Source organism: Podarcis filfolensis, assembly GCF_964270895.1.
Source record: "Podarcis filfolensis genome assembly, chromosome: 3".
NCBI classification, from domain to species: domain Eukaryota; kingdom Metazoa; phylum Chordata; class Lepidosauria; order Squamata; family Lacertidae; genus Podarcis; species Podarcis filfolensis.
Window position 1 is genome coordinate 16,876,320 of NC_139606.1, and position 17,291 is coordinate 16,893,610.

The window sequence follows — 17,291 nt, forward strand, 5'->3', positions numbered from 1 at the left end:
GAGGAGCAGGATATATTACTTATACCTTGTCCATCTGGCCGGGACTCCCCAGCCACTCTGGGCGGCTCTCAACAGGATATTAAAAAACACGATAAGACATCAAACATTAAAAATGTCCCTAAACAGGGCTGCCTTCAGATGTCTTCTAAAAGTCAGAAAGTTGTTTATTTCCTTGACATCTCTTGGTAGTTCTGCCATCCGCAGAGATGCTGACCTAAGAGAGGACTTTCTCTGTAGCTGCCCCTAAATTGTGGAATTCGGTTCCCACAGAAGTGCATCTAGCACCTTTGTTGCACAGGTTTCACTGTATCCTGAAGTCTTTATCGATGGCACACTATAGTGTGGCTCCTTCCTAGAAAAGCATGGCATCAACCCTGAAGCACTACTGGAAAGGTGCAGAGAGGAAAAGATGATACATATTCTAGATATGATGCTTTGATCACACAATGACTGCTGAAGGAATAAAACCAGCTGCAGACATGAGTGCATAACAACTTGTAGACATTTCATTGTATCACCAAACAAGGTAGAGAAGAGTCTGTATGCTTCCTATATATTTCATTTCTGCTCCCACCTCTAAAATCCATTGCTGTTTTTAGCACACTTTTCACCTGTGAAGAGTCAACAAAAGAAGCCTACTGATTTATGAGCTAGTGTTTAGCAGTTCAATGTTTCTTTAAGTCTGATCTTGCTTCTTCTTGATTATAAAATAAAATTTAAACAAGCTCACATTTTGCCTCTCAGCAGGCCAAACGAGTGTCAGGGCTGGGTGATATAGGCATAGCTGCACCTGCCTGGTCTTTCGCTGCTACAGAGCTCTTAAAGGAATGGATCTATCTAGTTTGCCTAGTTACCATTGTGTTCCTGAAACCTTGCGTATCTCCAGTAAGGGCTACTTTATTCTTCGTTGAGAATGGGGCTCTTTAAAGTAAGAGTGCTAAAGCTAAATAGAAATCAGAAATCGGGTTTATGCTGTACAGACGTCCTTGGCATTGTTTTCCATACAATAGAGAGTCTCAGCTTTGCGATTCTCTCCGGCTACTACCAAGAGGCGGCTTATTAGCTCTCTTCTATTCTTCCTGCTGCTCTCCTACAGCAGCCTATAAGAGGCTCTTCTTGGAGCCTCTTCTACTTTTTCCTGCCCATGAGAACCAGCTTTCTACTTCTCCGATCGCTTCTCACTACCTGCTTAATGGCATTTACCTGATCTGTCTTCTCACAGCAAGATCCAATTAGCCCTGTTAAACTCTCTCCGTTGACTCAAGTCCTTCCTAAAGAGGTATACACACTCACACGGACTCTCCACGTCAAGCACAGTCATGTCTATCCAAAGCAGACAAAAAACAATAATCAGATAGCTATGTTGGCCCATTGAAAGGGCTAGGGGGAATGAGAGCCAATGGTAGCATAACACCTTTATTAAGAAAACCGACTAAAAAGTTACAGAACAGGCAAAAACCATTCAAATTCAATTAAAGATCTGATGATAAATGATCACACGAGGCTTTACTAATTATAATGGATTGTTTCAGACCACCCGTAATTTGGCATTTCAAAACCAGGCACGCATTTTATGGGTAAATATTCTCGTTGACATACAGATCCAGTCTTTGAAATGGTAATTTCAATGCCTCTTCATGCCATCTGATAAGTATAGTTGATATCCTATTGGTGAGTTATGAAGACTCACCTTCAAAAAGAAAAGAGGGGGCAGGGAGAAAAGGCCCTGGATAATGTACCAACAAGATTTATTAGTACTAATTTAAAAGAGAACTGAACTCAATGGCATTGCAGTCCGTACAGCCTGAACACCATTTATTCCAATGTCAGTAACACTGAGATGTTAGAGATGTGATTTTCTTAGTACAGACTTTATGCATAATTTCTCAGTATGCCCACATACAGAAAGGTTTTGGAAGGAAATCCTGGGCAAAATTCAAGATATAACAGGATTGTAATATTTGTCAGGAGCGTAAAGAGGTTTTTTTTTTAAAGATATTTATTGAGATTTTACAAAAACATAAGTTTACAGAATAGAAAAAAGTCACATAGAAAGAAAAAGATACAAAAAAGAAGACATAGAAAAATACATAAAAGAGAAAAAGGAGGAATAAAAATACAAAATACAAAACAAATAGATAAAAAAGAATTAAAAAACAAATCCGTTTTTAGTAACTTTAAACTCATTAGCTTGTTTCCTTGGCCTCCTCACACCTCCCCTTTTTGTATTCCCATTTAAATAATCAAATCAGCAAATCCTTACCCTCTTTCATTTATCTTACCTCTATATCTTAACATATTATAACTCTATATTTTCATCCATTTAACAATTCATTTTTGCATATTCTTATTAACTTTGTTGCTAATGCCACTTATTTTCAGTCCAACATCATTTTAACATTCATTAATTTTACAGTGTTTCTGAAGGTAGTCTTTAAATTTCTTCCAGTCTTCTTCCACCAACTCTTCTCCCAGGTCTCGGATTCTGCCACTCATTTCCGCCAATTCCATATAATCCATCACCTTCATCTGCCACTCTTCCAGGGTGGGTAACTCTTGTGTCTTCCAATACTTTGCAATAAGTATTCTTGCTGCTGTTGTTGCATACATAAAAAAAGTTCTATCCTTCTTTGGCACCAATTGGCCGACTATGCCCAGGAGAAAGGCCTCTGGTTTCTTCAGGAAGGTATATTTAAATACCTTTTTCATTTCATTATATATCATCTCCCAGAAAGCCTTAATCTTTGGGCACGTCCACCAAAGGTGAAAGAATGTACCTTCATTTTCTTTACATTTCCAACATTTATTATCGGGCAAATGATATATTTTTGCAAGCTTGACTGGTGTCATGTACCACCTGTATATCATTTTCATAATATTCTCTCTTAAGGCATTACATGCCGTAAATTTCATACCAGTGGTCCACAACTGTTCCCAGTCAGCAAACATAATGTTGTGACCAATATCTTGTGCCCATTTGATCATAGCAGATTTAACCGTTTCATCCTGCGTATTCCATTTTAACAGCAAGTTATACATTCTTGAAAGTATCTTAGTTTTGGGATCTAACAGTTCTGTTTCCAATTTTGATTTTTCCACCTGGAAGCCAATTTTTTTATCCAAATTATAGGCCTCTCTTATTTGATAATAATGAAGCCAGTCTCGCACTTTATCTTTTAATTTCTCAAAACTCTGCAATTCCAATTTGTCTCCTTCTTGTTCCAATATTTCCCAATATTTCAGCCATTTGGCCTCCATATTGAGCTTTTTCTGAGCCGGAGCGTAAAGAGGTTTTGGTTGGGCCATATAAAAAAAGTCATAGGAACAGTGACCTTGAAATGCATTCTTCATTTACTAGCAGTAGCATGAATGTGTATCACAGTTGGAAGACCAACTGTTTCAGAACAGCTCAAAAACTAAATAAATAAAAAGGGATGCTCCATCATTAATAAAGTGAACTTATTTCTCAAGGGGGGCTGTTTTAGAAATCAAGATTTTTTAAAAAATAATGTATTTATTGAGAGCATTTTTACCCCACCTTCATGTTGTAAAAAGCAATGCCTACAATGTGGTTTAAAGTAATCCCTCAGCATCATTCAGATGATGTGTGTACAAAGCCATTGGCGGGCATTCTCCTCTGAAGTTTAAAATCAGAATATAGTAGAATATCATATAGAAAACAGAATAGAGTAGACTACCTGAGCTGTTTTCACCCTTTTATAAGAACTGCAACTTTAAGAACTGGTGCCTGAGCTTACTTACCTCACCCCTTCCCTACTTGTCCCCTTTTTCTTATATGTCATGTCTCTTAGATTATAAGCCTAAAGGCACGGACTGTCTTACTACTGATCTTTTAAAGCTGATTTTAGAGGGGTTTTTCAGCTAAAGAACAAAATAAAATACTTTAAATTAAATTAAATAATTTTATAATGATTCCACGCATGTGGATTTAAATATGTTATGCAAAAGCATAGCCTAAGGATATTTATTAATGCAGAGTCCAATTGCTATTGAAATGATTAAAAAATGTCTGGTGCATGACATATATTTTGTCTAAATGCAATAGGCATGTTTTTATCCACACAAAGTTATATTGATGTAGATCCTTTTCCACATTTCAGATTGACCCTTGAATATGTGTAGCATATAAATAATGCTAATTATTACTAGCCTAGGTTATTTGGGACTTGGAAAAAGATTCAGTGGCAGGTTACCATAGTCATCAAATCCTCCATGTCCTGATGTAACAATCTGTGGTGGGAAGCGGAGGCGATGGAGTCTCTCACATTAAGTAACCCTTCCACATAATGTACTAATTCTAATTCATTACAGCTTAATAAAAGTGTAATTGTGCATTTGAAGGTCAGCTAAATTAAATCATATGTTAATAAATCTTAAAAATAAAGCACCAATTACTACATTTCCAGGTGTTCATGGAAGCCTAGTTTCCTTTGGGAAATACCCTACAGAACCACTTTCCTGTTTTCAATATAGAAATGAAGGATGTGTCAGTCATCCAGGAAAAATGTTGTATTTATGAGTGAGAGTTCTTACTTTGTCTCAAGAAGAATTTAATGTTGGCAAATGTTTGTTCAGGTAGCAGCAGAGCTTTCATAAGCAACAGAAGTCTGAGCAGGTCCTAAAAGTCACATTCAGCCACTTGTTTGTTTAGAAAGAATAACGGGTTGTTTGAAAGGCTGAGAAGAAATAGCCTAAACCTAAACTAAGTATGAAACAAGCTTGCAAGCGTGTGGAAAAAGATAATATTATAGGGAAGTGAGATTTAAAAGCAACTATTTTACACACAGTAACTAGAGTACTTTGACATATTTTCAAGTTTTCTTTTGTGGTTTTTTAGGAGTTATTGGGTGGGGGGGTTAGATATTGAAAAAAGGAGGTGACCTTGAATTCTAGCTGGGCTTCTGATAGAAAAAGATTGCAGAGGCATTTCTTTGTTGAAAAACAGCCATGCACGCACAAAAAACCCTCTTGGATCAAATAACCTTCACTAGTCAATAGGTCTAGGCTACTCTAGAGCAAAATATACATCAGGAGGTTCGACTGCCAAAAAGTTCAGAAACCAAAGTGCAACTCCTGATTGGCTGCAGGAAGCTCCTGCAGCCAATCAGAAGCCGTGGAAGCCCCGTCAGACGTTCGGCTTCCAAAAATAGTTCACAAACCGGAACACTCACTTCTGGGTTTGCAGCATTTGGGAGCCAAAATGTCTGAGAACTAAGCCATTTGAAAACCAAGGTACTACTGTATATGCTTCCTAAGCTAAACACATTAGGTAGAAAATGAGCCAACATAGCCACTAGAGGGCTGCGAAAATTTGTGTCCCATGCTTTTTTAGACTCATCTACCCATGTTCTATCTGAAACCAAAGGGGCACATTGGTTGTCAGATGTGAACTTTTTTTCCAGCTCTCCTACCCCACCAAATAACTAGGGATGTGGCAGAGCTGCCTTGGTGCACTGCCAGCCACGCCACTCCTCTCAAATAGCGAGATAACTATTCCTCCCCCCCACACAAAAAAAGCCTGCTCCTCTGAATAAATATGACCCAAAATGGCTTCCAAAGCCATTGCTTTTCAGCACTAGTGTCCAAACTGCAGTTCTATGGCCCCACTGAAATAACTACTGCACAGCTACCGCAGAGGAGATGATTTAGGAACCGCTACTCAGAGGGCAAAATGGAAGTGAGAGCTGGACCATAAAGAAGGCTGATCACCGAAGAATTGATGCTTTTGAATTGTGGTGCTGGAAGAGACTCTTGAGAGTCCCATGGACTGCCAGAAGATCAAACCTCTCCATTCTTAAGGAAATCAGCCATGAGTTCTCACTGGAAGGACAGATCGTGAAGCTGAGGCTCCAATACTTTGGCCACCTCATGAGAAGAGAAGACTCCCTGGAAAAGACCCTGATGTTGGGAAAGATGGAGGGCACAAGGAGAAGGGGACGACAGAGGACAAGATGGCTGGATAGTGTTCGCGAAGCTACCAGCATGAGTTTGACCAAACTGCGGGAGGCAGTGGAAGACAGGAGTGCCTGGCATGCTCTGGTCCATGGGGTCACGAAGAGTTGGACACGACTAAACGACTAAACAACAACAACAACTCAGAGGGCAAAAGCCCTCAAATCCTTGCTGCTACAAGCTGAAACTTTCCTTATTAAGTTGAGCTTTGGTCATTGCATTTTAAGTGTATGTGCATGATGTCACATCTAAGGTTTGCCTGTCATATTCTTATGAGTGGTCCCATTCTCCCTCCCTTGATCTGGAAAGAGAACAGACTGCCACACTTTCCCTTAGCAAGCAGCCTGAGAATCTTTACCAAAGTAATGGAGAGTTGTGTTCCAGACACTTTGCTGCATACCACCCAAAATGCCCTGCATGTGTACAGGCAAAGACCTGTTTTGTATTTTCAGAACTGTCCTGAATTTACCTTTTAAGAATGGGTAGGCTGTAGACACCGTTATTAAGTTCTGTCCCTAAAGAGTCCTGTTGTTTTGACATGTCATCCAAGATAAACAAGATAATGTGCCGAACTTGATTAGCAATGAAGTACAATTCTAGGCTTGGCTGTTCATTCTTCTACTCAACCTGGGAAGTTCTCAGGCTGAATAGATGGGCAAGCAGTGACACCCAAATCTCCTTCTGTGCAGCATCTGCATGGAGATGATGCACATAAGTACCTACCTCAGTAGTTACTACTCACCCAGGAAGTCATCTGTGTGCTCTTTTTGTGAAAATGGATACATCCAAGAAGGAAAATAGTATCACCAATGGTAAGAAAGAAATGGGAAAGGGAAATTACAAGAGGAGAGGTTTCTATAGGTTGTTGGAAAATGTTTGAAGCTGGAGGGTTTATTTGTGGCTCTTATTTTTGACTACAGTGGTACCTCTGGTTACGTACTTAATTCGTTCCGGAGGTCCGTTCTTAACCTGAAACTGTTCTTAACTTGAAGCACCACTTTAGCTAATGGGGCCTCCCGCTGCTGCCGTGCGATTTCTTTTCTCATCCTGAAGCAAAGTTCTTAACCCGAGGTACTATTTTTGGGTTAGCGGAGTCTCTAACCTGAAGCGTATGTAACCTGAGGTACCACTGTATGTGGATTCTGCTCACTTGGACTTTGGTTCCCTCCCTCTTGGCCCTTGGAGTTTTGGTGAGATTAGAATCCGTCTGGACTTAAAAAGATTCCCCTTCTCAGTTTTAGTGCCAGTTTTCTCTGGTCTCACAGCTTACCTTCTCACCACCTGCCACACCAACCAGTTTCTTGTGCATATTCAGGGAAAGGGGAAATACTAATACTCATAATTTATTATTTATACCACTGCCCATCTGGCTGGAATGCAAAGGAAGGAAGGAGAGCTCTTTCCTTCCCTCTGTCCTGCTCCTTGAAGACTATGGGAAGCAGAGGAGAAACCTCTTCTTACCTCTGACCCATCATGTACTTTTGTGGGTCCCTACCTTACCCCAGCAAGAATTTGGCATGGTGTATTATGTCATCATTGTTTGCACAATGAAAATTGGTTGCATTCTTGGCACTCCTAGGATCCAATCTCGTCGGAAGACAACATAGTACTAAAACAACCATCTTCCTTTTTCACTGCAGTTTTAGTAACCCTGCCATTAAAATAAATAATACATTGATTAAAATCTTACTGTTGAAACGCAGCAAAAATTCTAGTTGTTACTTTCAACAATAAAATATAATAGGCAAGATCTCTTAATGTGTTACTCTTCCCAATTTTCTCCTCATATTATATCAACTTTCCTTATGCCCTTCCATTTGTTGGTGAGTCATTTGTCCTCTTTTCTTTCATAAACAACCTTCATGAATGTGGTGACCTTTCCAAACCAGATGGCGAAGCTATTTAAAACCCATTCCCTCAATGATGGAAAAACTGCCATCTACTGAAAACTAAGAGTGGCTACTGTGGCGTCTGCCATTCATCCTTTATATTGTTTTCAAGTTTCATTTCTGTATTTGCTTGCTGGTTTATTTCAAAGGTGATCTGTTTGCAAACTTTATTTCAGCATTTCTTCAGGTCAGCATAGAATGACATACAAGATCATTAGACACTGCAGTACTGAGTTGGCTCCTTCATGTGAATGTCTAGTCTTCTACAGCAGACTGTGATAGATTTTCTTTGTAGAATAAAGGAACATTATTTTGCTTCCCATTGACAATCACTGGTTGTTTCAAGTGGCAAAATGCTTTCATGTCATACTTGTAACTTTTGTTTCTTTTAAAAAAAGGCAGTTTTTTATCAGACTGCGGCTGATAAAACCTTCCCTTTTTCCCGTCATGCTAGGAAATTATAGGTCTGTTTCCAACTTCCTTTTTTGACCAAGGTAAAAAGGTAAAGGTAAAGGTACCCCTGCCCGTACGGGCCAGTCTTGCCAGACTCTAGGGTTGTGCGCTCATCTCACTCTAGAGGCCGGGAGCCAGCGCTGTCCGCAGACACTTCCGGGTCACGTGGCCAGCGTGACAAGCTGCATCTGGCGAGCCAGCACAGCACACGGAATGCCGTTTACCTTCCCGCTGGTACGCGGTCCCTATTTATCTACTTGCACCCGGGGGTGCTTTCAAACTGCTAGGTTGGCAGGCGCTGGGACTGAGCAACGGGAGCGCACCCCGCCGCGGGGATTCGAACCGCCGACCTGGCGATCGGCAAGTCCTAGGCGCTGAGGTTTTACCCACAGCGCCACCCTCGTCCCCTTTTGACCAAGGTAGCTGAGTGCAAAGTGCTTATCAGCTCCAAACGCTTATGGAAAATTAACATCAATTTCGATCTGATTTCTAGCTAGGGTTCAAGGTGGAAATTGCACTAGTTGCCCTGTTGGAGAATCTGTAAAAGGTAAAAGTTTATTTCCAGGCTAAATTCAAGGTGCTGGTTTTATCCTTTAAGCCCCAAATGACGAAGATTTTAAGGAGAACATATTCTCTACCAGAACAATGTTGCTTCAGGTGCCACCATCACAGGAAAAAGAATACTAGGAAACAGAAATAGATATTTTTTAGTAGTTCCAGTATGCTGGAATTGCCTCCCCGAAGAATCTCTACAGGCTCCCTCTTCCCCAGTCATTAAGAGATCTGTAAAGATGTTTTTATTCTACCTGACTTTCTGAGAAAAAAGTTTCTTCTTATTTCAATAAGTGATGGACTAGTGGTGCGTGTTTGTAGTTTGTTTTAGGAATTGCTTTATGAAATATTATGATTTTACTGTAAGTCACTCTGCGGGCTCTGTGACTGAAAAGTAACCTATAATTTTTAATATAAATAAGATGAATAACCCTCCAATTGAAAAATGGCCTAAAAACCGAACAATTATGAATGATTCATCCCTATCTTCCACATGCTGTTATACTTCATGTTTTCAGAGAATAATGCCTTAATTATATTTTTGCAGCAGAATGGTATCCAATAATTTGGTATCCAAAGGATACAATAAATGGTATCCTTTTTAAAAACAGTATAATTTTCCCACCCCTAACTCCATACAGTTTGTAGAGGAGACTTTCTTCCTTTGCTCTTCTGAATGATCCATAGAGCTACTCTTCTATATCAAGTTTTATAATCCACACCCATGGAAATAGACACAATCATTATATCAGTTCATCACTTGCACCAATGTATATATTGTATATATTAGTACAGACAAATCTGACCCATCATAAAGATGGATTAAAATGAAAGAATGAAAACTGTAAAAATAATCTGAAGTCAGAAATCAAGAATATCTCATAAACTTCCATTTTATACTACTACTACATTTTGTAATACATTTTCCTCAGTTTATGAGGCCCAAGAATACTGCAATCATGCATCAACTTCTGTGCGCACCATTATCTGTAATTTTGGGTGACTGGCTGATTTTTTTCCCTACAGAAATATCCAATTTTTTCACAGGATCTTACTTACAAATCAAGTGCAATGAATCAGTTTTGTTCCTAAGTGCCAACTTTACCACTCTTTTCATTTCTTACTAGCTAAAACAAGGTGTTTCACTCGTGCTGTGTGCAAAACCTGGGTGTGTTACACACTAGAAATAAGAAATAAGTAAATAAAACATACAGGGCCTAGTTGGGGAAGTGAACATAAAGCCACTTTATATTCTGCCCTGCATATCCTCTCTTCATAAGGCTTTGTTAATTTTATGTTTGAGCATTGCTGCCTAGGATGAAAGGGAGTAATCTAATAAAACAGAAACAGAAGTACTATGCTTCTGTTGGTGGTGATAGGTTTGCTCAGTGCTTTTTTTAAAGAAAAAAACATGACGTTGTTGCAGTAAGTGCCACATTTTTAATATGTTTGTGGGGAGAAAGGTTCTGGTACTGTGTACCCTTGAGTACCCCCAGAAAAAACACTGGGTTTGCTTTTGTTTATGGTGGCAGAGAATGCATTTGGAAAAGCTATACATAAATATTCGTTATAGTTCTGTTCTTGAACTTTCTGGCTGAATTCATGTAGATTTCTAGTATTGTCCTGCCTTGAAGTTGTCCACCAGTTAAACATTCTTCCCATAACTTTTTACCGACAGCCTTTTAAGATAGGACCTATCATAATTTGTTTTGAGCAATGGAGATCTGATGTGCATAGGTACTAATGGCAAAATAAAATCTAAGGATCCTTCCAGATGGCAGCTTCCCTAGCAAGGAATTATTATTATTATTATTATTATTATTATTATTATTATTATTATATTTATTTATGCATACATACATACATACATACATACCCCACCCATCTGGCTAGGTTTCCCCAGCCACTCTGGATGGCTCCCAGCAGAATATTAAAAACACTATAAAACATCAAACATTAAAAACTTCCCTAAACAGGGCTGCCTTCAGGTGTCTTCTAAAAGTCAGATAGTTGTTTATTTCCTTGACATCTGATGAGAGGGTGTTCCACAGGGCAGGCGCCACCACCAAGAAGGCCCTCTGCCTGGTTCCCTGTAACCTCAGTTCCCGCAGTGAGGGAAGGAATAGTTCCTTACTCTTGAAGAACAAATGGCAGAGCATTCCCATAAAATCTGTCGGGCAGGGGCTGCCCATCTCGTTTCCCCACCCAAGGCGAAACATGAAAATGCCACCCTGTGTCCCTACCCCACTTGCTCCCTTGCCAAAGCCTCACTTGTCAGGGTTGTGCAGTGGCAAATTTCAGTGAGATCTTACAAGATTTCAAAGGGCTCTTGTGAGATCTCGCCGGATCCCGCTTGTCTAGTGAGTATGGTGGAAGTGCCCACATTGGCACCCTTGGTTTCTGCAGCTTCAGTCCGCCTTGTGGAAAGGGCAGCCTGGCTGGCTGGCATTATATAGAGAAGGAAGAAAGGAGAGGGCTAGGTTGTTGGCACTGCCCTCTTCCCAACCATTCAAGAGATGGATGCAAAAATATATCTGTTCTACTGAGAAATGTTCTCATCTCCTCATGCTCCTTAAGGATCTTTGCTGCATATTTTGGTATGAGGCAATGTGAGACTTAGGGGAGCCACTTGGCCAGGAAGATTGCTAGGAGGCCTTGAGACAATCTTTTTCTGTCTAACCTATTCCCAGAGGGTTCTTTTAAGCCTCATCAATGTGGGGAAGAGAACCACATCTACTACCCTAGACCTTAGGGGAAAGGAGGGAAAGATGCCCCACAATTTGCTCACACGTTTGTCCTCTTGGAAAGGATTTTGAACAAATATTTATTGCAAATGCCTAACTCCCACCTTTCAGGATAGAAAACCTACCAATCTGTAACACTGTTAAAACCAAGTTTGCAACAGATTAACCTCCTCTTCCTCCTCCTTCCAGGAGCAGGGGATACTATAAATATAAAAGAGCTGTGGTGCAATTCTAGGGCATGGGTAGGCAAACTAAGGCCAGGGGGCCGGATCCAGCCCAATCGCCTTCTAAATCTGGCCTGTGGATGGTCCAGGAATCAGTGTGTTTTTACATGAGTAGAATGTGTCCTTTTATTTAAAATGCATCTCTGGGTTATTTGTGGGGCCTGCCTGGTGTTTTTACATGAGTAGAATGTGTCCTTTTATTTAAAATGCATCTCTGGGTTATTTGTGGGGCATAGGAATTCATTCATCCCCCTCCCCCCCAAAAAAATATAGTCCAGCCGCCCACAAGGTTTGAGGGACAGTGGACCAGCCCCCTGCTGAAAAAGTTTGCTGACCCCTGTTCTAGGGGCAGAGTTGTTGCAACCTGGATGCTCATGATGAACGAATGCATTTTTCAAGAGCCAGGATAGAGCACCATGCCATCATCACTTCCCAGATAACTTTGGTTCTCTGTGGCATAGCAATACAAAGAAATAATTTCCTTTAGAAATAACATCTACACTATAGGTTTGCTGACAGGAGTGAGACCTTGTCAACAATACTTTTTATTAATGCTTTTCTTGTATTCTGCTTTGAGGGGTTTATTTTGCAATCAAGCAGTGTGTAAATTTTATGAAATGTATGTATATATGTATGTATTTTATAGATAACAGCCACTGGCTGTATTACATCTTCTACTACTGTTTTTGGCCTGCTGGAATAGGGCTGAAGACCTTACCTCGCATCAGCTATAAAAGGCCCTTTCCATGATATATATTGAAGCTAATCTTTTTTACACTTGTCATACATTTTCCATTAACTGGATTTTCTTTATGAATGTGGGTTTACTAGCTTCCTTTATTTTATTCCTGTTAATCTTAAAAGTAAATCTATCCTTGGGCCCTTAGGCTTGAATATTTGATTTAATATTTGCATTTGAGGAGGAGGAGAGTCTTCAATATAGTCTTGACCTTAACAATTTTGAAAGTCAAAATCTGCATAGCAATGTAATAGCACTCTTGGAAGCTTAAATAACATTGCCTTGGCTCTCCAAAGTTTCTTTCAGACACAGTATATATGTAAAATAAAATTGAGAATCTTCTACTGTAGCTTAGAATGCTATTATATTACACTTATTTATAACGTTTTGTGTAATTATCTCAGGACTAGTAGCCCTTACAAAGAATTACCCCATGTTAGCGATTTGCAATGCATCACACACATACCAGGAAAAAAATTAAACTAATTCTCTCACTAATGTGTATAAGTATGAAGTAAACTAAAAGGGGGGGAAAGAATATGGTCATTAGGAAGAGTAAGGGTATTGTTTATTTATTATTTTTTAAACTGCATTTATATAGCCACCCCATAAAAGGAATTTTATGAGATGCTTGCATAAAACACATAAATCACTGAAAGGGTCGGTCTGTAAATTGTACATTATTTAAAAGAAAGGTTTTCATCTGGCACCTACAAGACCATAAAGCAGGCAAAGGCAAACGCTGCCCTCCAGATGTTTTGTGACTACAACTTCCATCATCCCTAGCTAACAGGAACAGTGGTCAGGGATGATGGGAATTGTAATCCCAAAACAACTGGAAGGTCAAGTTTGCCTATGCCTGCCATAAAGGTTGTGATGGTTGAACATATCTGCTAGTACTAGTTTGTAAGCAGAAGGTCAGGATGGCTGAAAAAGAACAGAATCCAGGTGCTGCAATGGCAAAGGCAAAGTCCAGACCTCAACCCAAGTGAAATGCTGTGCATTTCAGAGAGCTGTGCATAAACAGATGCCAGCAAACCTCAATGAACTGAAGCAACATTAAAAAATTAAGAAATTGTCCAGTAGCACCTTAGAGACCAACTAAGTTTGTTCTTGGTATAAGCTTTTGCGTGCATGCACACTGCACATGAAGGTTTATACCAAGAACAAACTTAGTTGGTCTCTAAGGTGCTACTGGACATTTTTTATATTTTTTTCTATACAGTGGTACCTCGGGTTACAGACGCTTCAGGTTACATACGCTTCAGGTTACAGACTCCGCTAACCCAGAAATAGTACCTCCGGTTAAGAACTTTGCTTCAGCATGAGAACAGAAATCGTGCGGCAGTGGCGTGGTGGCAGCAGGAGGTCCCATTAGCTAAAGTGGTGCTTCAGGTTAAGAACAGTTTCAGGTTAAGAACGGACCTCTGGAATGAATTAAGTTCTTAACCCGAGGTAAAGGTAAAGGTACCCCTGACCATTAGGTCCAGTCGTGACTGACTCTGGGGTTGAGGCGCTCATCTTTTAACCTAAAGTGGTGCTTCAGGTTAAGAACAGTTTCAGGTTAAGAACAGACCTCCGGGACGAATTAAGTTCTTAATCGAGGTACCACTGTATTTCGACTGTATCAGTCCAGCACGGCTACCTAACTGAATCTGAAGCAACATTGTAAAGAAGAATGGGCCAACATTCATCCACAACAATGTGGGAGACATATAAAGTCCCACAGAAAACAACTACTTCAAGTTATTGCTGCTAAAGGTGATTCTACAAGCTATTGAATCATAAGGTGCTCTTAGTTCTTCACACTTGGATTTTCCATTTTGGCCTTATTTCTGTTAAATACACCATGAGACGGTGTACAGTAATTTGTCATATGTTGTTGTTCATCTGAGCTTGTATATCCCTAATTTGAAGACCTGCTAAGGAACAGATGATTGTTATCATGTCTTCCTATGTAAAACCACAAAATTCCAAGAGGGTGCACTTTCTTTTTCCCATGAATGTAGCTCAGTTCTGTGTAGATAGCAGCAAACAAGGCTTGCATTCTGGAATTGCAGAGATAAATGTAGTCTGCCTTCCCTAATTCAGGAGTAGCAAAGTTCTGTGAAAAGGGTATTCTCACAACCCTTCTTTCTGCCAATAGTTAGGGTTTAGTTGGCTCTGTTCATGAGTGTTAACTGCTTTATGTGCAATATCTCAAGCTGCTTGTTGGCTATAGTTGTCCAGTTTTTCTAGTTATGCGGGTAATTTGCAACATATGACTCCTGCATCTCAGTATTTCGCCTGTTGTGGACTTAAGATCATGACTGAATGGAATCTAGTCACTGATACGTACTTACAATGAGCAATAGCACATAAAAGGTAAAGGTAAAGGGACCCCTGACCATTAGGTCCAGTCGTGGCCAACTCTGGGGTTGCGGCGCTAATCTTGCTTTATTGGCCGAGGGAGCTGGCGTACAGCTTCTGAGTCATGTGGCCAGCATGACTAAGCCGCTTCCGGCAAACCAGAGCAGCGCACGGAAACGCCGTTTACCTTCCCGCTGGAGCGGTACCTATTTATCTACTTGCACTTTGACGTGCTTTCGAACTGCTATGTTGGCAGGAGCTGGACCGAGCAATGGGAGCTCATCCTGTCGCAGGGATTCGAACCACCGACTTTCTGATCAGCAAGTCCTAGGCTCAGTGGTTTAATCCACAGCGCCACCTGCGTCCCAATAGCACATAGTATGATCTAATTAATGTTGATAGGTCAGGATATTGATCTAGTCCAGTATTGTCTACTCAGACTAGCTGCATCTGGACAGAGTGAGGTCTTCATAATCACCTGCTTCTCTCTGAGAGAGAGAGAGAATGCATGGGATTTTATGCATTGGAAGCATTTGCTCTGCCACAGTTACCCTGCTGTCTTGAGTTCTAATTGTGACTGATTACAAGTAATGGACCATCTAATGAACATTGTTCAGTTCTAAGCTGTCCAAAATGGGAAAGTGTTGGTTGCTGGAAATAATTCACATACTATACCGCAAAAGACAGCATGAGGGTGTGAAAGCTGAATATTTTTCTGCCGGAATTCAGGCAGGTTGCTGACATTTTAGAATCTGAAGAAGAATGTTTGCACTCTAAATATTACTACGAAATCCATAGCTGTGATCCATAGTGCTACTTGACATGCACTCTCTGTGCGTTTTAACATTTCTCCTTTGAAGAGCAAACCCACGTCTTATCACAAACTGCTTTAGACGTTCTTCATCATTTCAAGACGAAGCTTGCCATGAGACACAGGGAGTGAGAAAAGCAAGCCTTCATGTAAAACTAGTTGCGTGGGATTTTTTTATCCAGGTCCTATATGTATCTCAGCCGGACCCCATAGTCTCCTTTGACTGGACTTAACCATCCAGGGGTCCTTTTACCTTTTGTGTATGTATGCAATGTATTTATATCAAAAGATATAGAGGTAGTTTCTACACACAATAATTTTATCAACACTAAATTAAAACAACATAGAACATGGATCATATTAAAAGGTTGCATCAGTCACTCAGTAGTTGAACTGGTGCTTTGAATTGGTGCAGCTTTCTATCAATAGGTTTGGGATCAAGGCGGAAATAAATGTCTATTCTAGCTGCCAAAATTATTATCAACTTTTTCATTAATGTCTAATTCATGAATTGATTACATATTGGTAAAACATTCTCTTATCAGCTAAAATTTATGGTGCGTCCGATTCATTTTCTTTTCTTTTGTCCTTTCCTTTGATTTTGCTTGCTTCAATACTCTGGAGTTATTTTCTCGGCAGGCAACTTTCTGCAGTACACCTGCTCGCTGCTTTTAGCAGACTGTTGTCTGGCTTGTTTAGACTGCCTGGACAGCCTTTCGGCTTTCCCCCCCTGCTTCCGTGATTTAATTCTGAAATCTCTCTTTCCCTCTCTCTATTATTTTGATAGTATTAGCAGAAACCATTTAGAATTCTGAATAAGATTAATAAAACGCAGTGGATTAGTTTGAGGAGCTTTAACATAGATAATTTGAAAAATGTGTATACATAACAGTTCTACTTCAAAAGTTGACTTTGTAAACTTATTGCAAAGAAGCTGTGTAGGTAATTAAATATTTGCCTTGGGGAATTATTTGCAGTTAATTAAAATCACAAACTTTCAATGCATACCTGCTTTACAGATTATTAAATTTGGATCAGATGTTAACTACCCAGGTTTCTCACATATCCCGCATTGATCGTTTTTGGCAGGTTTAGGACGCTGATTCTTTGGCCCGCTGCCCACCACTGGATAAAATTTCATAAACCACAAGTTTATGAAAGTGACGTTTCTGAGTTTGATATACCTGCGGACCTGCACTGCCCAGTTTATTTGCACTGGAAGCAGCTGATTGATCGGCACACTGCTCAGATGTTGTCAGCAGCAGCTAACTGGAGGAGATTGGCATGATGGGATTGCTGAGATCCCATCATGCACTTCTTCCCCCTGTGATCCGATAAGTGCTGGAAATATCTAAAAAGACTGCAAAACCAACCAACCAACTTGCACACTCCAAATTTGTTCCTATCACCAATTCACTGCGCAGCAAGGAGGTGCAATAGGATATTAATGCACCAGGAGAGTTAGACATCCCCATGTGCTCAGTTGGGGTAAGAAGCGTGTGTGAACTTGTGTGGGGAGGAGGCTGTGTTGACCTTTGGATTCATCAGAAGCTCAGT

General features: G+C 40.2%; 1 protein-coding gene across 6 annotated transcripts in view; it reads left to right on the forward strand.

The window, feature by feature from the left end:
- Nucleotides 1–17,291, forward strand: part of MACROD2 (mono-ADP ribosylhydrolase 2) — a 966,393-nt gene that overhangs the window by 876,974 nt on the left and 72,128 nt on the right. The gene's annotated exons all lie outside the window — the stretch shown is intronic.